The sequence below is a fragment of the Spermophilus citellus genome (genome assembly GCF_964194105.1).
Source record: "Spermophilus citellus genome assembly, chromosome: 4".
NCBI classification, from domain to species: Eukaryota; Metazoa; Chordata; class Mammalia; order Rodentia; family Sciuridae; genus Spermophilus; species Spermophilus citellus.
This window is the reverse complement of record NC_138185.1, coordinates 53292079-53315859: the sequence shown is the minus strand read 5'-3', so window position 1 is coordinate 53315859 and position 23781 is coordinate 53292079. Positions and strand designations below refer to the sequence as shown.

The following is a 23781-nucleotide window of genomic DNA, read 5'->3' as shown; positions in this document are numbered from 1 at the left end:
TGATAGCTCATTTTTTGATTGCTGAATAATATTCTAAACGGTGGTGAGTAAATTGTATTATTCTTTCACTGTTGGAGGATATCTTGGTTGTTTCCAAATTTGGCAGTTATGAATAAAGTGACTCTAAACATTCATGTCCAGGTTTTGGTGTTCACATGTTTTCAACTCATTATTGTAAATACTAAAGAGTGCAATGATTGGACCTGTGCTAAGGAGTATGTTTTGTTTTGAAAGAAACTGCCAACCTATCCTTTAATCAAAGATCATTTTTAATAACTACATAGTACTTGATTATAAATTCATACCATATATAGTTTATATGACTAATTTTAAGTTTTTTATTCTTCCTTTTAGTCTTTGTACATATTTCTTATTTTCTTAGAACAAACCCCTAAGATTGTAATTGTTGAGTCAGAGATCTGGTCAATTAAATTGTGGTCAGCATCTCCTGATCATCTTTCCCAAAGGCTAAGCTACTAATTTATGGTTCTTCCAACAGGCATGAGAGTGATGGCTACTTCCCACACTCTTGGTAACACTGCCTATTATTGTATTTGTTTTCTAAGGCTGCTGTTATGAAGAACCACAAATGTTATTCTTTTCACAGTTTTGGAAGCCAGAAGTCAAGGGTCTAGGGAAGAATCCTTCACTGTCTCTGCTGGTCATTCTTGGAGTTTCTTAGCTCATAGTTGCAGCATGTCAATCTTTGCATCGTTCTTTATGTGGCCTTCTTCCCTGTCTATCTCTGTAGGTCCTCTCCTCTTCTTATAAGACACCAGTCATTGGGTTTAGAGTGCATTCTAATCCAGTATGACCTCATCTTAATTACTAGTCCACTCTTTGCGGACTAGTCCACAGGGAACATATTCTAAGACTCCTTGTGGGTGCCTGACACTGAGGATAGTACCAGACCCTCTGTCTTAATGACTCTGTGGCCATAATTTTAAGCTGTTTGAGATGCAACAGCAAAACTATGAATTTCTTTTTATTCTTTTTTCACAATTTCATGAACAGAAGATTGTTTATTATAGATCTTAGCAACCTCAGTATTCAGTTCTTTTTTCTTTATTGAGAATTTTCACTTAAAGGAAGCACTTTACAGCTTCTTTGGCATATTGAAATTATCAGCATTGCTACTCAGCACTTTGGGGCCATTATTAAGTACAATAAGGGTTACTTGAACACAAACACCAAGAGCCCATGACAATTGATGTGATAATCTAGATGGTTACTAGTGACTATCAGATAGATAGCATATATATGGTGGATATGCTGGACAAAGGGATGATTTTCATGTCCTGGTAAGATAGAACATGATAGCTCAGGATTTCAGCATACTACTCAGAATAGTATTCAGTTTAAGATTATAACTAGTTTATTTCTAGAATTTTCTATTTAATATTTCCTGATCACTGTTGGCTGCTTATGTTATAGTTTAGATATGAAGTGTCCCTTCCCCACCACCACCCCAAACTCATGTGTGAGACAATTCAAGAAAGTTTACAGGTGAAATAATTAGGTTTTAAGAGTCTTGAACTAATCAGTATTATTAATCCACTGGTTGGGATTAACTGGGTGGTAACCTTAGGCAGGTTGGGTGTGACTAGAAGAGTTGGGTCACTGGGGATATGCCTTTGAGGTTTATGTTGTCTCTGGTGAGCAGAACGCTCCCCTGCCCATTTCTGCTTATTTGTTGCTCTGTCCTGAGCTGCTTTCTTCCTCCACACCCTTCCGCCATGATGTTCCACTTTATTTTGGGCCCAGAACAATGGAATTGGCCATCTATGGACTAAGACTTCTGAAACTGTTAGCCCCCAAATAAACTTCTCCTCCTCTAATTATTCTTGTCAGGTCTTTTGGTTATAGTAATGAAAAAGCTGAATAAAACAGCCAGTAACTGAAACTGAAGAAAGCAAAACCACAGGTGAAGGAGAGAGGTGGCTACTGTAATTATATCTACAAAGACCCTGTGTGCAAATAAGGACATCCTGAAGTTCTAGGTGGACAAGAATTTGAAGGATACTATTCAGCCCACTATAATTATTTTTAAATTTGTTTTCTAATCACATGGGGGAAAGCTTCCTGGGTTTTTTTTTTTTTTGTCTCAATTTGCATTTCTGTCATTACTAGAGATGTTGAAATCTTTTGTTTTCATTTGCAAATGTTTCTTGCTTTTTAAAAATTGTTTATAGCCCATACCTATTTTTCATTTGAATGGTTCTTCCTAATTTGTGGAATCTGCAGTTTATTTATAGTGAAAAGAGGTAGAAATTTGACTTTGGCTTCCTCTTGCATCTTGCATGTGACTGATGAGCAACTCCTGTTGGCTTTCTCTTATAACCATATCACATATCTGATCTTTCTCACCACCTGCATGGTCCAAGTCATCTGCTGCCAGAAGTTGCTTTCCCTGCCTCTACTTGGTCTTACTTTACAATACTGCTGAGTAATTCTTTTAATGTGTAAATATGATTCTGACATTTTTCTGCTGATCATCTTCCAGTGGCTTCTGAACATTTAGAACAAAATTCAGAGCCCTAGTTGTGGCCAGTAGGCCTCCCCTCACCTCCTTTTCTACCACTGTGCCCCTACTTTCCCTCCTTTATCCAAACACATTCACTGATCCAGGACTTCAGGCCCTAAAGCCTGATTGAGTTCTGCTCTTGTGAAATCAGCTTGTGTTATTTTTAGGCCTCATATCTAGCTCCAAGAGGTCAAAGAATTGATAATGGGGCTGCCCCTGGGCACTTCTATTTCCCAACTCTGTTGTTTGTTTTGTATGAGTATGGTATTTTGTCTTCAGGTTTTCTACTGTAAATACATTTTATTTGGATTTTTAAATTACTGGAGCCTTAAAGGAATTTCTCACTGCTTTGATCTACATAGATTGCTGCTTTTCATTGGCAGTTCTGCCTTAATTTCTGAAAAAGGAAGCACAACTATCTCGAAAAATGTGAAGGAAAGTTTTCTGATTTTTTAAAAAATATTTTGACACTTGGAAAAATAGAAAATGTATTAAAATATTAAATATTTGCTAATTTCTTCATGAGTTAAGGTTTTAATTTTGACCTGCTGATTTACCAAGCAACAAGAAGACTTTTCTAGATAAATATTGCATAATATTGTAAGTACATTTTACCATATAGGAAAATTGAATAAATTTGTGGCATGCATGGTTTGTGCCTTTGGAAAATTTTCATCTAGAATTTCATATAGAGCTTGGAAAAAGATGATACGTAGGCTATTTGGAAAACTTTGCTTCATTCAGGCTCCACCTTCTCTGAGCCAAAAGCCACTAACTAGATAGAGCTGGCAGAAGAGTGAGAAAGGAGCTTGAAGAGGCCTGGCTGGTGTGCTTTGTTTACAGAGGCCAGGCTTGCCTGTAATCACATAGGTCAAAACCTGGCCTGCAAGATGGAAAAAAGAATCTCCTTAAATGTGGTTGACAATTGTTTTTTTCTTTAGAAGTTCATGGCATATGACAACTGAGATGTTGATTTGCTAAATTGCTGGTTTCTACTTTCTGTAGTTCTTATCTGTTTCCTTTGGGTCAAACTGATCCCTTCAGGGCGAGGCAAATGATACCTTAGTGCAATTTATTAAGAAAAGGAATTCTGTCCTAACAGAACTCGTTTATGGCAAAAAAAAAAAAAAAAAAAAAAAGAAAGAAAGAAAGAATAAAGAATAATTTCTCATTCCTGATTAGTTATTAAAGATGTTTGTAAATGGGATGAGGACTGAGTGTTGTGACTTAATAGAAAATTTCCTTTTAAAATGCAGCTTGAGGGGCTGGGGCTGTAGCTCAGTGGCAGAGCGCTTGCCCAGCATGTGTGAAGCACTGGGCTTGATCCTCAGCACCAAATAAAATAAAGGTATCATGTCATCTACAACTAAAAATTATATTTTAAAAAAATGCAGCGTGAGCTGGGCACGGTGGTGCACATCTGTAAACCCAGTGGCTTGGGAGGTTGAGGCTGTAGGATCGCACGCAAGTTCAGAGACAGCCTCAGCAACTTAATGAGGCCCTAAGTAACACAGCTAGACTGTGTCTTTAAATAAAAAAATTAAAAAGGACTGAGGTTATAGCTGAGTGGTTAAGCCCCTCTGGGTTTAACCCCTGGTACCAAAAAAGAAAATTATAATAAAATAAAATACAGCCTGACCATTGACTGAGGTCCACACTGAGTTTATTTTACCTTTAGTTTGCTAATGATTTTTTCTCCATCTGCACCATAGTTAGAACAGAATACAAACTAATGGCACCAAGTGTACCTGTGTTTTCTTAAGCATTTGAATCTGTAATGTTCAAATAAGCATCAAAAGAAAAAAATACAGGGGCTGGGGATGTGGCTCAAGCGCTAGCGCGCTCGCCTGGCATGTGTGCGGCCCGGATTCGATCCTCAGCACCACATACAAAGATGTTGTGTCCACTGAAAAATAAATATTAAAAAAAAATCTGCTGCTTTAAAAAAAAAAGAGAAAAAAATACAGTGAAAAAAAGTAATTGCATTTCTTTCAGTGGAAAAGAATTAAGAATTTTGTTTCTGCTGGGTGTGGTGGTTCACACCTATAATCCCAGCAATTTGGGAGGTTGAGGCAGAATTGCAAGTTTGAGGCCAGCCTCAGCAATTTACTGAGACCCTGTCTCAAATAAAAATATAAAAAAAGGGCTGGGGTGTGGCTCAGTGACTAAGTATTCCTGAGTTTAACCCCAGGTACCTGTGGTCCCGCCCCCCCCCCCCATAATAATTGTGTTTCTCCATGGACTATTACTGTTTCTCATTTTCTATTTTTTTCACATAATAAAATTTCCAAGATCTCCATGACTCAAATTATAAAAACCAAATGTGACATTGTCACCAATTTCATTTCATATCTGAATTTCCCTCCTACCTTCCAACTCATAGAAATTGAATTGTTTTCAGGGTTGATGCCATGAATCCAGAAATTCATGGCTTATGTTTCTGTATTAGATGTTGTAGTCCTTTTATTTCATCTTACTAAGAAAATGAAATTAACTGTAGATTTATAGGCAGATACTAAGTATATGGACAGTATGAAAAGATCTGGATCATGACTGACCACCATGCAAACGTATCACCAACTGAGTAATGTTATTAGAAGTGACACTTGCTCACTGCTGTGGATCATGGCAGAATTCACCAGAGGCTTCTGTGTTCCTTGGAATCTATGGAAAGAGAAAGCCCAAGGGGTGTGGATTGGGACCCCTCCCTTCCACCCTCAGGCAACTATACTTTTGCAGGATTTTGCTTTGGAGATGTATAATGTGATGTTACATTGCTGACTAGAGTTGACTGAACCAAATTATAATTGTGAAAGCAAGAACAGTCAAACCAAATAACAACTATGTTTTGACAAACATTTACAAGAAACCGAGTACACATTGTGATCCTCAGGATATGGTGCCTGCGTCTCAGGATGTGGTGCATAGAGGAGACACAGACAGTATCATTGTCTTCAAAAATAATAAACCACCATCATTCAGTGTCAGACAAGTGCTCCCTGAACATGCTGTCCTTTTCTACAGTCTTTTCACAGCTATGAGAGTTCTCAGGGGTTTTCCTCCCAACAAGGCAACTCTGCCACCTCCTGTAAGCAGCCCTCCTAGATCCCGCCCATGTGATGACTCACACCCTTCCCCCCTGACTTCTAACTCTTCTGCACATTCCTGTGGCCCTTGTTCGACCCTGTACCATACAGAAATATTTCTCTCTCCCACTGGATCCCCACTCCAGGAGGCTGGATTATACCTCTTCCACATGCTTGTATTTCTGGACCTAATAGACTAAGAGCTGGGCACACAGCAGACAATTCACAGAGTTTATGATTTGTACTTGAGCGTTACTGGAGGGCCCACTGTGCCAGGCATTGGGCTGTGTGCTTTATATACATTCAACACCCAGCTAGTTCTCAGAACCAGAAATTAGGTCATGTGCAGGTTACACAGCTAGTAAGTTGCTCAGGCCAGAAAACCTGGGCTCTTCCTTGACTCTTCCCTCGTGCTCAGCCAGTTTCTAGTCCACTCAGCGTCGGGCACACTGTAGTGGAGACCCAATTTGTGACTGCTTCTTATCACCTACGTGGTGTACCCTTATCTAATTTGTCATCGTCTTGACCTGGATTGTTGCAGTAGCTTCTTAGGAGCATCTGTGTTCACAGTCTTTTCCTAACACACACTTCAGAGAGTTGAAAGAACCCTGTCAAAAGGTTAGCTATGCTGTCATTCCTGTGCTCAGAACTGCCAGGCCTCCCATCCCACTCAAGTTGGATTTATTTTACTGACTGTGTTTTATTAGAATGGAAGCTCCAGAAGAATTGGGAATTTTGTCTTCTCATTGCTGTATCCTCAGTACCAACAAGTGTTTGGCACAGAGTAGTTAAAACATTTCTTGAATAAATGAATCAACTTATCGGAACTTTCTGTTATCAGATAATGATTTGGTGTTTCTTTTTTGTTTTGTTTTTTAATGGAGGTTGTTGGATCTTTGTATGATTTTTCCTTAGAGATGAATACCTTGATTAGGAGGAAAAAAATAAAACTGATATCCTCATTGAGATTATTGAACTTCAAATGCAGAGTGGCTTTAAACCTTACAGCAAAACTGTGGCGGTGTAGACATGGCTGTTTCCATTTTACTGAAGAAAAGGTTGAGGACTTCCACAGATTGCCTGCAGTCATACGGATGGTGAGGCCTGGACCCTGTGTCAGGAAGCCTCCCGCCCCTGGGCCCCTCTCACTGTCACCTGTGCCAGGAGCTGCCCTCATGGTGGCAGGGTGAGGAATACTGACAAAAGTTCCCAGAGACAACAGCGAGGAAACAATGGAACTTAAATTAGAGAATAACTGGTCATTCTGATGGAGGGAGAATGGTGACTTTTGTTAATAATTGAGAATGGAAAAAAGAGAATGACCTTAAATTTCGAGAGGAAAGGGATAATTTAAGTACAAGACATAAAATAAGGATTTGGGACTTTGCTGTCATACGTAATTAAAAATAGAAGAGAGAGTCAGGTCCTTATGCCCATGGCTGTGTGCTTTAGCCAGTGGTTGGGAAGATTATGGCTTTGGAGACGCCTTTCTTCAAGACTCACTTTCATGAAACTGGCTTTGTTTTTTCATGGCTACTAATTTAAAGTATGAAATAATACATAGAGACCTATTCAGATGATCATTATAGTACCAATAATGCACCATGTTCCCTTCACAGAGACCAATCCTAAAATTGATCTCGTCCTTACTTCATCTTTTTGTACTTCATTTCAGCCAACTATTCCAGCTGAAACCCTATGGATGAGCCAAAAATTAATTACATTTTAATTTCATTATCTATGATCTAGTACCTACCCGTTTTCATATATTTAATGAACATATCAATCCATTGTTTTCTCACTCCAAAGTGAATTTGAGATGGGAATAATTCTTCCAATTAAGATTGTATTTAGCATTAGGTAACAAACATGCTGTATTTCTTTTATCTAATAGGTTTTATCTAAAACATTCTGAAATATAACTGTGAAATATAACTGTGGATTAAAGTTAAATTGTTGCTTTTAAAAAACATCGGAAAGGGGCTGGAGTTGTAACTCAGTGGCAGAGCGCTTACCTAGCACATGTGAGGCACTAGGTTCCATCTTCGGCACCACATAATGAATAAATAAATGAAATAAAGATATTATGTCCATCTACAACTTAAAATATATTTTTAAAAAGCATTTGAAGGAGTTCTACATAAATGTTTTATATTGCTGTGGCTTGAATGTTTATGTCCCCAAAATTCACATCTTGACCCCTGAAGTGATAGTATTAGAAGGTAGGGTCTTTTGGGAGGTAACTGGGGCATATGGGCAGAGCTCTCATGGATGAGATTAGTGCCATCATAAAAGAGGCCCCAGAGAGCTTTCTTACCTCCTTTGCCATGTAAGCACAGAACAAGAGACATCATCTGTGAGAAAGTTGGCCCTTACCAGATACCAAATCTTCCAGGACCTTGATCTTGGACTTCTCCACCTCCAGAACTACGAGAGATAAATTTCTGTTGTTTATAAACTACCTAGTCTGTGGTATTTCGTTATACAGTCTGAATGGACTAAGAAATTAGTACCAGAAGTGAAGTCACTGCTATATGCCCCATGTGTCACATAACAAGGGGATATATCTGAGAAATGTGTGCTTAGGCAACATTGTGCGAACATTACAGAGTGCACTTACACAATCTTAGATGGTAGGTCAATCATTTGGAATGGCTTCCTGATGCAGTCAAGAGACACAGTAAACACAAGATGTAGGAGGCTGCTTCTGTACAGTTTTCCAGTAAACTTTTTATATCAATAGAATAAGAGTACATTCTAAAATAGGCAAAAATATGGCATAGTAAATACATAAACCAGTATAGCACCATTGTTTCTTATCAGGAACTGTGTACTGTATATAATTATATGTTTATACTTTCATGTGACTGACAGCACTGTAGGTTTGTTGCCAGAATCACCACAAATTCTTGAGTAAAGCCTTGTTATGATGTTACAACAGCTGCAACATCACCAGGCAATAGGGATTTTTCAGCTGCATTATAATCCTGTGGTCCATCGTTGACTGAAACATCATTACTTGGTACATAACTGTACCTAAAATGGTAGAAACTACTTTGGAGTTGGGCAGTGGGTAGACGTCAAAAGACGTTTTGAGGTGCAAACTAGAGAAGACCCACATTGCTGTTAATGTATGTAAAGGTCAAGGATGGTGAGGTCTTAAAAAGGGAAGAAAAGAGCTGCAGAGGAAGTCTCTGTCTTAGAGAACACCCACATGGTCAAGCTCAGGATGAAATCTGGACTACGAGGTCTCGTAGGAGAAAGAAGAACATGTTTTTGGAAACCAGAGAAAAGGTGATTTTTATTATAAAGTGGCAAAGAACTTGGCTGAATTATGTTTGTCGTGGTGTTTTGTTTGTGAGCAATGATAGATTCAGCAAAGCAAATTTCTCAGCAAAGTGTTGAAGGTGCAGCTTGACTTCTCTTAAATGTGTATAGTAAAATGTGAGAAGACAGCAATGATTTAAAGATAGAATTTTTGATTCAAAGGGAAGTAGACTTTAAATATTTGGAAAATTCTCAGTATGTTTGTGTTGAGAACCATGTTCAGGAGAGAATACCAGGAGTTCTTGGTGGTACTGCCTCAAGGCTCTGCTCCCCACGTTCCAGGGCAGGTCTTTTGGCCATCCCAATTCAACCTCAGTAGGCCCACATGTGGTACTAGTCACCCCTCCAGAGGGCAGAGTGGTAAACCTTGGCGGCATTCAGGCAGTGCCATCTCTACAGGCCTCAGGAGTACACGGGCTTCAGGAATGCTGCCCCCTCTGCCTAGATTTCTGTGGATGAAGCAGCCAGGACCTTGGGTCGGGGACCTCAGCAAAGAGAAGCTGCCATAAAGGCAGGCCACTACAGAGTCCCTACTAGGGTTTCCCTGTCCCCTGAGACCAGTAGAGCTTACAGTGTGTGATTCTAGCCTGGGAGAGCTGTAGGGACCAACTACCATAGCTGGGCTGTGGGCTGTGCTTGGCAGAGCTGTGGGGCTTGGCTGCCCAGAGCTCATCCAGGTTAAGTATCTTGATATAGCTGCCTAAACAGACTAAGACACTCATGTTCACATTCTTTTATGCATATACTTTTACAAAATTTGAATATTTTCTAATAATTGCCTCTCAGGTATATGTAATGGTGCACATCCTGCAATGCATCTCCCTTAAGTGACTTCATTTCTCTTTATTTGTCCCCAGACACATAGTTAATGAAATCACCAGTAAAAATAAGATATCATAGATGGATTTTTTTCTCCTTTTTTGCAAATATCTTTATATATATATATATATATATATATATATATATATATATATATATAGAGAGAGAGAGAGAGAGAGAGAGAGAGAGAGTCAGTTGTTGAAGGGCCTTTATTTTATTTGCTTATTTATATGTGGTGCTGAGAATCGAATCCAGTGCCTCACACATATATGAGGCAAGCACTCAACCACTAAGCTATAACTCCAGTCCCAGCAAATATCTTCCTGTTACATAAATGTTCACTCAAAGTATCTGATTAAAACAAGAATATGGATGGGGCAGCAAAGGGCGGACTTGATCACTGGTCAGCACCTTCTTTGCCAGGGAACAAGTAAGTGTAAACCTGTGGCTGTGGCAGCTTTGGTTTTTACAGTACATTCTACAAGATGGGAAGAATAGAAACACGAAATATTGTTCAGAGAATTCTTTTTATTCACTGTTTGATATTTTACCTTTTTTCTGTCAAGAAAAGATGATGACCCAAGAGAATCTAAGTCAAAGAGTTTCTGATTTTAGGACTGGGGCTATAGATCAGTGGTAGAAAGCTTGCCAACCATGTGCAAGGTTCTAGGTTTTATCCCTAGCAAAACACACACACACACACACACACACACACACAGAATAAAAGAATTCAGAATTTGAGTTGAGGGGACTACATAAATCTGGTTACTCCTTCTGGGGGTTTTCCTAAAATAACACCAGACATTGTATTCTAGGGTTTTCCTACCTGTTGACATTTAGTCCTGTCAATCTGGAAGGCCACCTGCAGGCCAGAGAGGATTTGGGGTGTGGTGGGTGGAGGAAGTGGGATTTGAACTCTGTGATTCTCGTGTGCACAGTGCCACAAGAAGCACCTTGGGAAACAGTATGCCTTTAGGATGATGCCCGTCTTGACCAATGCACCTGGTGTGGAGGAGAGCTTTGACTGGGTGCTGAGGCTCCCTCATTCCCCTTGGTACCTCTGTGCAGGATACACCTTGAACTGGGCTTTCAAGTGAGGCTTCAGTGGAGGTCTCTAGAACAAGGAGACATTTCCCTGGCAGGGCTGCTACTTGTTATTAGCTTTTGTATTCCTCTGAGGATTTGACTTTCTAGGGATTGATTCTGTTCTTTTGACGGTAGATGAGGGAATAGTGATACAGGATTATCTTTCCTCCTATAGCAATTTTATACAGATTTACTGTCATACCAGCCCCTCCAAGAAGGACTAAGGAGTGCTTAATCATTTTCCAACACATTTTGTATTGAACATACTATACATATCTTATTCCTTTCACAACTGAACATTTGTCTAACAGTCTGCCCTAGAATTTTGTTAGGGATTGATGCCATATTTGCCAAGTTTGTAGTTTCCAGAATCTTATTCTTTGCTCTTTTCTGAAAACTGAGAAAACATTCCCTGGCTTCCATTTCCTGACAGCTGTCCATTTTTCTTCCTTAGAAAGCCACTCTAACAATGGTGCCACAGAAACATATAATCTCATTTCATTGCAGTGGGAGAAATTCGTGAGGGCCTTGTAGTTGTTTTGAAGGCCCTTGCCATCTCCAGCCTTGTTTAAAGATCATACTTCTTGCAAGAAGAATTAAGCAAAGTACTGAAGCAGCTCTGCTTCTTCTGTTCCCTTCTGATGGCCTTTCTCTCTTTATTTCTCGCTTGGATTCAAGTGGCTTATGACAGTCATTTTATTTTAAATCTCATTTTCCTGGCAGTGAGAACTATTCCTCCCCACCCCAGTCCAGTTTTGTTGGGCTTTTACCTTTGACATGGTAGACTCAGGGTGGATGGTCACTCTGGCCTTTTGTGGACCTTTTGTTCTGCTGAAGAGGGCATGACACTGAGGGTCCAAACTGGATCTGAGAGAGAAGAAAAGAGAGATGGTCACACTGGCAAGAAAGAGAATGTTTGAGCAGGAGAAAGTAGGTATCTAATAGAAGAGATTAAAATTGTTTTGCTGTGTGGTACATGGGAAAAAGTACCAAATCAGTAACCGTTTTTCCATGAAACCTTAGGGACAACTGTGACTGGGAATGCCTTGTAGCACCGGATCTCTTCTGGAGGATGGGATGAAGAAGTGCCATCTCTAAGTGGGAGAGAGGGCTGCAGAGAGGCTGGGGCCTGCCTTGCCAACCACATCTGTTTTCTATGGGTGTGGCTGTATAGTGGAGCCCAGTTTACATCTTTCTCTGGCTGTGGAAGTGGCTAAATAGTAGACAGTGATGTCCAAGAGGGGATGCCACCCTTCCAAAGAACTGCTGTTAATGGTGTTTAAAAACATTCTGCTCATTTCCTTTTCTAGTTTAGAAAACTTGTTATTCCCTTAATGGTTCTAATTATTTTTGTGTAAAATAAGACTGATCATTGGATTCACTTTAATTGATTGAATTTTCCTTAAACATTTTAAACTACATTTATAGGTTTAATATATTTTATTTTTAAGCATTTAAGATGTCTGGGAGGCAAGCTTATAATCATAATAGGAAAAAAAAATGTCTCAAACCAAATCTATTAAACTTACAAGTACAGTAATCAAGTGAACTTGAACATAGCAGTATTATTTACAAACAATAAATTTCCAATACATCATTTAGCTTACTGATGACAAAACCATTATAACAGATTCTCTGCATTATTGCAAACACTTTAAATGACAGTCACCCAAAGATCGTCTTGTACTTGACACAAGCAATATGCATATGTGCTATGGGTTTGGTTTACTTTGAGGCCTGTCCTCTTTATCTTCCCAGGCTTGGTTACCTAACTAAAGAGATCTGCCACCTCTGTTCTTGGGGAGCTGGAGTTTGGCCTCTGGGCATTTTAAGAGTAAAGCATCAGATTAGATCCAGTCCACATCCTGCCTCCTCTCTGGCTTTTGTGCTGTCTATTGTACTCCCAGAGCTTTTTGCCCCACTCCACAGTCCTGCTGACCACATGCCATTGCATCCCGCATTCCTCTCATACTTCTGTCAGGGTGTGAGGCCACGTGCTGTTGTCATTCTAATGACCAGAGAGAAAAGCCCTGAAAGTTCCCCTGGGTTCTGTGGACACTGTCAGGGAATTATGTAGAGAGAAAATGCAGTGTTAGGGTGTATGTGGAAGGTAGAAACTTTGAAGTGCTTTTATCCAGAATGTCTGTGCTGTGCTCACCCAGCTTAGGAAACTACATTATTATATTTGCATTTAAAATATTGCCCTGCAATGTTTTAAATATGAGACTTTTTAATATACACTTAATTCATAACTGTTTCTCTTATGACTTTATTTTGTTGAAAAAGATATTAAGATGCTCTGGGAATTGTAATATTACACTATAAAATGAGTGTTAATACTATATTATTGATTTGGGGTCTTATGCCCTATTTAAAAAAAACAAATTGAAAGCATTAAACAGTGGTGTATTCATATGTTTGTGTATGTATATATGGGGGCGGATATGTATATATATATGTATATCCAGTCACATATATAGTTCTGTATATGCCAGATGTGGTGGTACAAGCCTATAATTCCAGCAACTTGGGAGGGTGAGGCAGGAGAAACACAAGTTCAAGTTTAGCTTCAGCAACTTAAGAGAGATCAAGTCTCAAAATAAAAACAACTGGGAATGTAGCTTAGTTGTAGAGGCCCCCTGGGTTTAATCCCCAGTATAAAAAATTTAAAAATTACAAATGTTTTTAAGCATTATTACACACACTTTTTAAAACTTCATTTAAAAATTCTACATAGTTTACTTAAATGTTCTTTAATGCACTTTTAGATTACTTTTACAACTCTGATAAACACGTTTGTGCAGAGTATTTATTATATGGGATTATTTCCACAAGTGGAATCAGTGGGTCATTGATATAGATATATTTAAGGGTCCAGTTACATATATTGCCAAGTTGTCTTCCCAAAAGTTTGTCTTAGTTTACTGAGCTATAGCTATTTACTAGAAAGCTATTTGCTCTTGGATTAACATTTTTACTACAAATATTTTTTCCAGTTCAATATTTGCCCATAAATTTATTTTTATAATCAAAATAAACATAGTAGCTTATAATTTCTAGATGAATTTGTTACTTGTCTTAACAAAAATTTTATTCAAATCTTAAATTCATGTAGAATTTATTTTAGTATATGTACTTAGGTGAGACAGCTCTGATTTAAAAAGAAAAATAATCAGAATTTCTACTTAGTTGACACCATCCTCTTTATTTGATTGATTTGTGGTATTTTCTTATAATGTATAGGTTTTATTTCTGGGTTATCTACTCTGACCCATCCTTCTGCTTATCTTTCTACCTGTGCCATATTGCTTAAATGATGTAAAGTCTTTAGTACTCTTCTGCAAAATTTTTTTTGTTGTCGTTATTGCCTGTTCTTTCAGATGAACTTTGGAAATTTTATGTTGAATCTGCAAATTATTTTGAAGAAAAAAAAGTCCTTTTAAAATTTCTTAGTCTTTACAACCAAACACATGACATGGTCTATGCATCTACTCATATTTTGTTTTTTTATATTTATCACAAAATTTTTAAAATTTTTCAGTTTTCTTTAAATAGGTCACACAGACTACTGCCTTGTGAGAGAATCCTAGTAGTACAAGGCAAAGTTATTTTTTCTTATTATACTTATTTTTTTTTTTAGTTGTAGTTGGACACAATACCTTTATTTTATTTATTTATTTATTTATTTATTTTTAAATTTTTTTTATTTTTTAAATATTTATTTTTTAGTTGTAGTTGGACACAATACCTTTATTTTATTGATTGATTTTTACTTGGTGCTGAGGATCGAACCCAGGCCTCCCATGTTCTAGGCAAGTGCTCTACCGCTGAGCCACAACCCCAGCCCTTATTATGGTTATTTTTAGTTGTTTTATATTTTGTGTTTTTAATCTATTTTTTCTCAGCATGTTTCTAGATTGGTGAGACTTGGTATTTAGAATTTGTGTATCTTGAATTCACTACTTTTAAGTCAAATCTAATGGTTTTCCCATGATTTCTAGAAACATACCATTCATAAAGAAAATATTTGTTGTCATCCTTTTTAAAATTATCTTGTTTTTTTTTGTCTCATGTTTTTTAATATTGACCTGAATCCTGAAAAATTTTTAGAGAATTTTTCAAAACTTAAAATTATAAAAGAAAAACTTAATAACTAGTAGTGATAATGGCATGATATGCTTTTAAAGGAAATACTAAGGACTGGGGACGTAGCTTACTGGTACAGCACTTGCCTAGCAAGTGCAAGGTTCTGGGTCCAATCCCCAGCACCGTAAATGAATAAACGAAAGTAAAAATAAAACAAAGGAAATACTAAGTTTTGCAGACGGTTCTATAGCACCATAAACAACATGTTTAGCATGACATGATTTTCCTGTGCTGCAGATGTTTACATTTACTTATGGTATTTTTAAATTGGCCCCTTCTCCAGTTTGGTTATGTTAGGTCAAGAATAGGCACAGCCTGGATTACACATGATGAGGGGTTTTCAAATCCAGTGGAACTTTACGCCTGTTTCCAAGTCTTGAGAACCTCTGAGTGTTTATTCTCTTTTCCCTTCTCACACTCCCTTTCCCCCCCCCCCCTCTCTTTTCCAATCTTCAAGCTGTGGCTTATAGGTCTTAGCCTGCAGTAGCTTATAAGTACCACAGCTGGGGCCACATGATGCCATTTTTATTAGTACAAGGCAAAGTTATTTTTTAAAAATATGTAAAACTTCATGTGTTTTTATAATCTGAATTTATTCTATTCAAAGAATGGTTCTTCATTGAAATAGTGGTTTTCCTAGTTTGCCTAAAATGCTTCTTTTTAAAAATATTCTTGGATGCCAACATCAAAGTTCTCTTTCTTTTCTCCTGCTTCCTTTTTAAACTTACTGAACCATGGCAGAAAAGAAAAGCTGATTGTTGATCAGTTTGTTTGTTTCTTAAAGCTTACAAACACTGAGCAGTTATCTGACAGCTGTACTGGCCTGGAGGAATTTTACCCGTGGTGCATAGGAAAGGGACACAGGGCCAGGGAAAATAACTTCACAGCCTGAGGCCCCTCCCACAGCCCTCTGAAGTGCTGCTTTGGGTTTCCCCTTCCTGTCCTAGATGCTATCTCAGCCAGTCCCCTTACCAGAGAAGCTTTGTAGTGGAGGAACACCGGCTTGCGCACTGGGTATCCAGGCCCTAGCCTGGAAGCTGCCTCTCACTTTCTGACCTCAGGAAGGCTGCCAATCTCCTCTGACCCTTGGTTCCCATGTGGGAAAGGAGAGCGTGTAAAGTGTTGGTGAGTGTGGGGATTTTCTCACAAGTGGCGGGAAGAAGATAGGATCCAGGTGGACAGCAGAACTGAACAGGGAGGGTAGGGGTGAGGAAAAGCAGAGTTGGAGATGTCATGCCTAGAACGAGGACCCTGTTTTCTTTTACCTCTCCTTTCCCATTCATGTCGAACACTTAGGCACAAAGTAGTACCTTTCAAGCTGCAGCTTGTACCATTTTCACTGGGTAGTGAATGAGAGTAGTAAGGTGTGCTTTCTCTGCTGCCCATGGCTGCTACAAGCCCAGCCCTCCTACCAGAAGTGGCCTCTCCTCTGTGACATCTGTATTCATCATCTGAACCTGAACCTGAGGTGAGGACTGCTACTTACAGCTGTCTGACCCCTTCAGTTAACTGGTTAACTCTTGTGGTGTTCATTGCAGGCAACTGTAATTGTACCTCCTGGTACACACCTCTTCTTTGCTCAGTTGCACACTTAGCCCCCACCTCCTGATGCATAATAGTGAAGGCTTATGCAGTACAAGCCATTCAAGACAGATTTGTGGGATAAAAGAAAGAATGAGAAAGGTCTAAGATATTATTATAAGATAGTTATCGAACTTAAAATGTCCATTCTGTCCCGGTGGTATAGCTCAGTAGTAGAGCATGCATAAGGCCTTGGGTTCAATCGTCAGTACCCACTAAATTAATAAATAAATAATGTTAATTCTGCTTTTCTGCAATTTAATATTTAGCAAATGTTTTATTACAGAGAAGTAGTGTGGTATTTGATCATTGGATTAAGTTTGCCCATATCTGCCATTCTGATCTTGGACAAACTGGGTTAGAATTTCTGCATATGAAAATGGAAGAGAAAGGATAACAAGGGTCTTCAAAATTTAGTTAACACAAGAATGAAATAAGTGCCTGTTAAAACTATAGCTGTCTAGGCTCTGCCTTCTAAGATTCACTGGGCCTGAAGGAAGGGGAAGAGCTGGGGGGTGGAGCCTGTAAGTTAATGCACCCCCAATACCTCCTGCTGGTCCTTGACAGGTGGTCCAGGGAGTATCTGCTGAGAACCTTTGAAGAAGATAATGTCTAAGGCTTCTCCAGTTCTCTTTTATAAGGATACTTTATAACATCAGAGACATCTGTTTGTATAGTTATTTTCTTTCAAAAGATGTTTTGGCCAGCTCAGTGGCACATTTCTGTAAGCCTAGTGGCCTGGGAGGCTGAGGCAGGTAGATTGCAAGTTCAAGGGCAGCTTCAACAATTTAGCAAGGCCTTAAGCAACTCAGTGAGACCCTATCTGTACATAAAATATAAAAAATCGCTGGGGGTGTGGCTCAGGGGTTAAGCACCCCTGGGTTCAATCCCTGATACAAAAAAAAAAAAAGTTTAGTCCCTGCTTACCATTGTGAGTTCATTGCGGCAAGTACAAATTAGCGTGTGCTACATAAAATAGTAGGAAAAGGTGTGCTTTCAAATTATTAATATGTATTATTATTATTATTATTATTATTATTATTAGTGCTGGGATGGAACCCAGGGCCTCCAGCAGTCTAGGCAAGTGCTCTACCACTGGGCCATATCCCCAGCCCAAATTCTCTTAAAGGAGAAAAAAGTTACTAGGATTCCCTTGTTTTAGTAGGTATACTTAGTAGAAATATTTAATTTAGTAAATCCCAAATTAAATTTCTTTGGCAATAGTTGTTTAATAGTACAGTGTTTAGCCGAAAACCTTTTTCTAAGAATGTTTACCTTTGAAGAGTTACATATTTATCACACCTATTCACTTTATTAATAGCACCATAGGAATGGATCATCCCCTTCAAATACATGAGTGACACATTGTCAAGTTCTATGTATGATTTGTCCATTCCTTTATGAACTTAAGCTGTAAATGTGTTATTAATAAAATATATCCACAGATTCTAAAAGATTTATAAAAATACTATCATTCATTGACATGGAATTCTTTTATCACTAGAGGGTCTTCTCCTTCCCCTTCTCCATCTCCTTCTCGTCCTGCCCCACCTTGCTCTTCCTTTATCTTCTTTTTCACTAAAAATAAGTCCCATTCTCATAGTTAAAGCCAGAAATGAAAAAAAGAAAACATTTCAACACCTCTTTTTCTTCTTTGCCATTCGGTCCTTCCATTCAGAGGCCTTTAATATAATAAATGATCCCAGGGTGAAAAGGAAAAAGGAATACACACTGTTTCACTACTTAAAGTGTGTGTGTGTGTGTGTGTGTGTGTGTGTGTGTGTAAGTAGTGGGGTGATTGTTGCTGCAAGAAATGTATGAGGTTATATTAATTTATCTTATAATTTTATGTCCTAGTTACAATACAAAGTTAAGAAATTTCATCTCGGATTGAAGAGTAAATATAGGTTACTCAAGCAAGTATGAACAACTCAATGAGAAAAGAACACATTGTTCCCTGAATTCCCTGAGCATTCTGCGCAGTGCAGTCATCAAGTTGTCTCTAAACATCCTCAGTTGCAAGCTTCCCACGCCAGCAGGAAATGGACCCAGCCTTGCATTTAAATCCCAAGGCAAGCCTAGAGTTTGGAAGAAATCTTCTTACTTTTCCCAAATTAAATTTCCTTGGCAATAGTTGGAAGAAGCAGACAGATTTTCATTAGGCTTCAGGTTATACAAAATCAATCAGAGGTCGCTGTGTTTTCGCAGGGAAAGATTATTCAAGGTTCTTCTCTGGCAGGAACAATTGTCCTCCAGAGTAAGTAAAGGCACTCTTACCCCCTGCTAATTAGATCCGTTCTTTCAAACAACCCTTTTCAAGAGTTTAAGTGCTGTAGACATTTTTGTACTCCCTCAATGTAAGAGTCCTAGAAATGGCAAAATTGAAAGGGGCAACGGGGAGGGGAAAAATGACATATTGAAGGCATCAGATGAAAGCCTCACCAAGGCTAAAGAAAGATGTGGTTAATGGGTGAAATCTTGGGTCTATTTAGCTTTTTCTGTTTGCTCTCTAAATCACCCTCCACCAAATTAATCAAACCGTTTTTTTAAAAATTAATAAAACCCTTATTATTAAACCTGCAGGTTACTTCCAACTGAATTGGACCAATGACTCTTAATATAAGGAGGGTAAATAAGAGAGGGACCTTCTCTGTTGCACAGGTATGTGCAGTTGCTTGTTCATTGTGCCCAGCACATTTATTTAATGCAGCCACCTAAGTCAATTAGGGATTTTGTACTTAAACCAAGTTACAAATTGAATTTTGGTCCTGTTCCCTCTATTGTGCATGATATCATGTGCCTCCTGGTCATTTTGTGGCCCATTTTCTGCAGTGTATTAAATGATTTGTTTGTACAGTCATTTAGAATGAAAGTCACAAAATCATTTTTAGAAAGGTTATTAGTGCCTCTAAAATCTCTAAGTGTTGCCAGAAATTCCTCAGTTGTGGACATTTGTAATGAGGGCATGAGAGTCATTTCATATTTGAAGTATAGCTTCAAGCCTACTCATATCTCTTCCCCGCCTCCCCAAAACCAAAACACAAACACATACAAGCAAAAAGCATATGAGAAAACAAAATAAAATTCTGCCATGTCTTTGCTGGAGGGATAACTGTGCTAACAGAGGGCTCCCATGCAATCTTCAGTTAGTGTACCTGGGGAATTTAAGATTAGCTTGAGTGGATATGAGGATGGAGTTAAGTAATATTGACTTCTTAGCATCCAGCATAACTAATCATTCATTTGAAATTATGTTTGATGATGCCCTCGAGTAAATATTATAAAGTATCAGAAATAAAAATTTAAAACTTTGACACCAAAGTGCTGAACTCAATCATTACCCAAAATAAATAAGTATAAAATGCTGACCCTCAATAATCTTAGTTAGATCTGTGAGACTTTGTTAGCAAACCAACATCTTTAAATGCTTTGCTTTTTCTGGCACAGAAATATTTTAGGACTGATGTAATAGGTAGTGTTAGGAAATAGATCACTGTTAAAAAAATTGTCATAGTTTAAATTGACCAGAGACCCTTTTTAAAGTTTCATTTTCTTAATTATCTGGGAATTATGATGAATATCCATCCACACAGCTTTCTGACTAGAGGGGAAATGTATTGATCCATTGAATAGATCAAACTTGAATCTACTGATAAACAGATGAGGGACATTAATTGAATTAAGTATTTATTTATTTATTTATTTATTTATTTATTTATTTATTTGTTTGTTTGTTTGCAGTGCTTAAGATCTTAGTGCTCTACCCCTGTGCTGCATCCCCAGCCCTTGGATAGTCTTAATGGATATTTTACTTTCTCTTTCAGTTAATGTAATTCATTGGTAGACACAGAGAACCAGGCATAGAGAGTCAATTATCTGCCTAAGGTTAAACAATGAGACTCAGGTAATGAGGCTCTAAGCTTCACCTCCTGTGTACCACACTGGACTGCCTGTCTCCAAAGAATGCACCAACAAGCAGGGAAGCAATGAAAAGAGTTGAAAGCCAACCTACAGAATGGGAGAACATATTTGCAAACTGTATATCTAATGAGGTTAATTTCTAAAATAAGTCAAGAGCTTCTACAACTCAATAGCCAAAATACCAATAACCTGTTTAAAACATGGGCAATGAATGTGAACAGACATTTCTCCAAAGAAGACATACAAGTGGCCAAATGGTGTAGGAAAGATGCTCAATGTCATTAATTATCTGGGAAATGCAAATCAAAACCAGTGAGATATCATGTCGTACCTGTCAGGATGGATATTATCAAAAACGTTTTGGTGAGGATGTAGAGAAATGGGAATTCTTGTATGCAGTTGATGGAAATGTAAAATGGTGTTGCATTTTGGAAAACAATAAGCAAGTTTCTCAAAAAATTAAAAAATGATCCAGCAATTTCACTTCTGGTTCTGTATCCAGAAGAATTGAAGTCAGGGTCTTAAAGAGATATCTGTGCTCTCATGTTTACTATAGTATTATTCATGATAGCCAAGATGTGGAATCAAACAACATATCCATCAACAGATGGATAGATAAAGAAAATGTGTTATGTACACACAGTGGAATATTATTCAGTTTAAAAAAGACCTGCCATTTGCAACATGAACCTGGAAAGTATTATGTTAAGTGAAATAAGCTAGACAGAGAAGGACAAACATTGCATGATTCTGCTTTTATAAGACATCTGTAGTACTAAACACATAGAAGGAAAGAATATAGTAACAGTTGCCTGAGACTGGGGTGCAGAAAATGGAGAGGTGTTTATCAGTGGGTGTAAAGTTTCAGTTCTGCAAGATAAGTAAGTTCTAGAGATCTGCTGAATAGCATAGTGCCTGTCATTAACAATACAGTATTTTTCTCTTCAGAGTTTTTTTTTTTAACTTTTTTTAGTTGTAGATGAACACGATATCTTTATTCATTTATTTATTTTTATGTGGTGCTGAGAATTGAACCCAGTGCCTCACGGATGCAACGCAAGTGCTCTACCACTGAGTCTCAGCCCCAGCCCTGTTCTCTTCAAAGTTTAAGGATAGGTCTTAAATGTTCTTAGATGCATGCATGGATACACATGTGTGCGCGCGTGCACACACACACACACACACACCCCAAAACCAAAACAAAGCAGAAAACAAAAACAAAAACACACAAGACAGCTTTGAGTGGTGTTGGATGTATCTGGAGTCTGGATTATGACAACAGCTTCATAGGTGTTTGCATGCTATACTGATCAAATTATGCAAGCTAAATATGTGCAGTTCTTTGTCTATTGGTTATACCTTGATAGAGCTGTTTAAAGAAGAAAGAAAAACATACACACACACACACACACACACACACACACACACACCCCAGACCATGGACAAGGATGTTTATTATCATTACAGCTTTGTTATCAGATACCAAAAAAAACCCCTGACAGTACATTCACATAGAAATCATTGAATAAAGTGTTGAAAACAATTGCACAAAGAAAACGAAAAGATTAAAGATACAGTAGAATAGAAAATCAGTAAGTAAGCTTTTGTAATTAACTTCATACTAATGAGAAGTAGTTTTGTTGCTTTTGTGTTTGTTGTTGTGCTGGGGATCAAATCCAGGGCGAACTTTCCCACGAAGCTATGCCTTCCCCTCTCTCCCCATCCAGCCAGTAGGAACACTTTTTTATTTAAGATAATATTCAGCATATTTCAAAGCAGCTAGCATGATTAAAATATTCTTTCTTGTCATTCTGATATACTGACTTGATATAAGGAATTTGCCCAAATCTCATGCAGCAGAGTGCATTCCTGATGTCATGATTCTGTCACTGCACTACCTGGGTCAGTGGAGTGTGATTGACACTGCTGATCACAGGGCTGCTCTTGCTAGAGTAGACACTTCCTAGAATACTCAGATTTAGCTTTAAACCATTGTAAAAGTTGACCTGATTAATCATGAACATAGAAATGTAAATTTAAAAATATTCCAAAAGGGGGGAAAAAAGCTGACGGGGCTTGGGGCCCTCTGGTCTTGGCTCTGGGCAGGCTCCTGGGCAGTGAGCCCTAGAGCCGACTGCAGGGAAGAAGACAAGCTTGTCTTCTGGTGTTGAAAATCAGCCAAGGGGGAGCAGGCAAAGAAGGTCATAGGTCTCTTCCCAGACCCAAGACTACTGCATGTTGCTTTCATTAGATGTTTCTTCACTGAAATGATGATTGACATTCTTTTCATCCAATTTTAAATGCTTGTACACGAATGTAGGTGGGAAGAGGGTCGTGGAGAAGACATGACATTAATTAGCGTGCAGGTCATCTCCTGTATTTCTTCCAGGTCAGGCCCTCCTCCCATACCAGCTTCTTGTTGGTCCCAACAGAATGAGGGTATTATAGAAGCCAATGTGGAAGCAGATGCATATACAAGGGAAGTCATTTTTCATGTCAGCTGTTTACATGCAGGATTGGAAAGTTATACAATGCCCTTTAACTCTAAAATTATAGGAACACCTTTCAAAGAATGTTTCTAGAGTCTTCCTTTTTTTCCCCCTGCAGATTTCTATTCTAAGAACAGATTGTTGTCATATACTCAACTGTGCCTTGTCTTTCTAAAATAAGATTCTATCAGAATGATCTGACTTTTAAAACTGAAGTGTTTATTTACAAACGTATCAGCTTCTTTCCAGGCATTCATAATGGCTCTGCCCCTGGAGAGCAAGTCAGTTTATAGTCACTTGATTAGTCACAATGAACCAGCTTTTGAAACATAATATGTTGCTCCCTGCACAGTGGTGCATGCCTGTAATGCCAGCAACCTGGGAGACTGAGGTAGGATGATTGCAAGTTTCAGGATAGTAGCAAGCACCTCAGCAACTTAGTGAGACTCTATCTCGAACTAAAAAAATTAAAAGGGCTGGGTGTGTAGCTCAGTGGTAAAAGCACCCCTGGGTTCAAGCCCCAATCCAAACAAACAAACAACAATAACAACAAGCCCTATATGTCCCTTTTAGGGAAAATTGGCAAATTTCAATTAAAAAAAAAAAAAAGTCAAAGGAACCAAGAACAGTGATTCATGCCTAGAGCCCTAGCTCCTCAGGATGCTGAGGCAGGAGGATCCTTTGAGTTTAGAAGTTCAAGGCCAGCCTAGAGAACAAAGTACAAGACAACCCTATCTCCAAACAACAACAAAAAAACCACAAGTATTTATTGTCATTGTTTTAAATCTTCCATTTTATGTCT

The 23781-nt window shown here is 38.3% G+C and overlaps 1 long non-coding RNA gene across 1 annotated transcript; it reads left to right on the top strand.

Moving 5' to 3' along the window:
• Positions 1-15979: 15979 nt before the first annotated feature.
• LOC308647187 lies at positions 15980-19125 on the top strand. Its single transcript, XR_014021605.1, has 3 exons — positions 15980-16113; positions 16285-16456; positions 18427-19125. It is a non-coding gene; the product is annotated as an uncharacterized lncRNA (long non-coding RNA).
• Positions 19126-23781: the final 4656 nt, after the last annotated feature.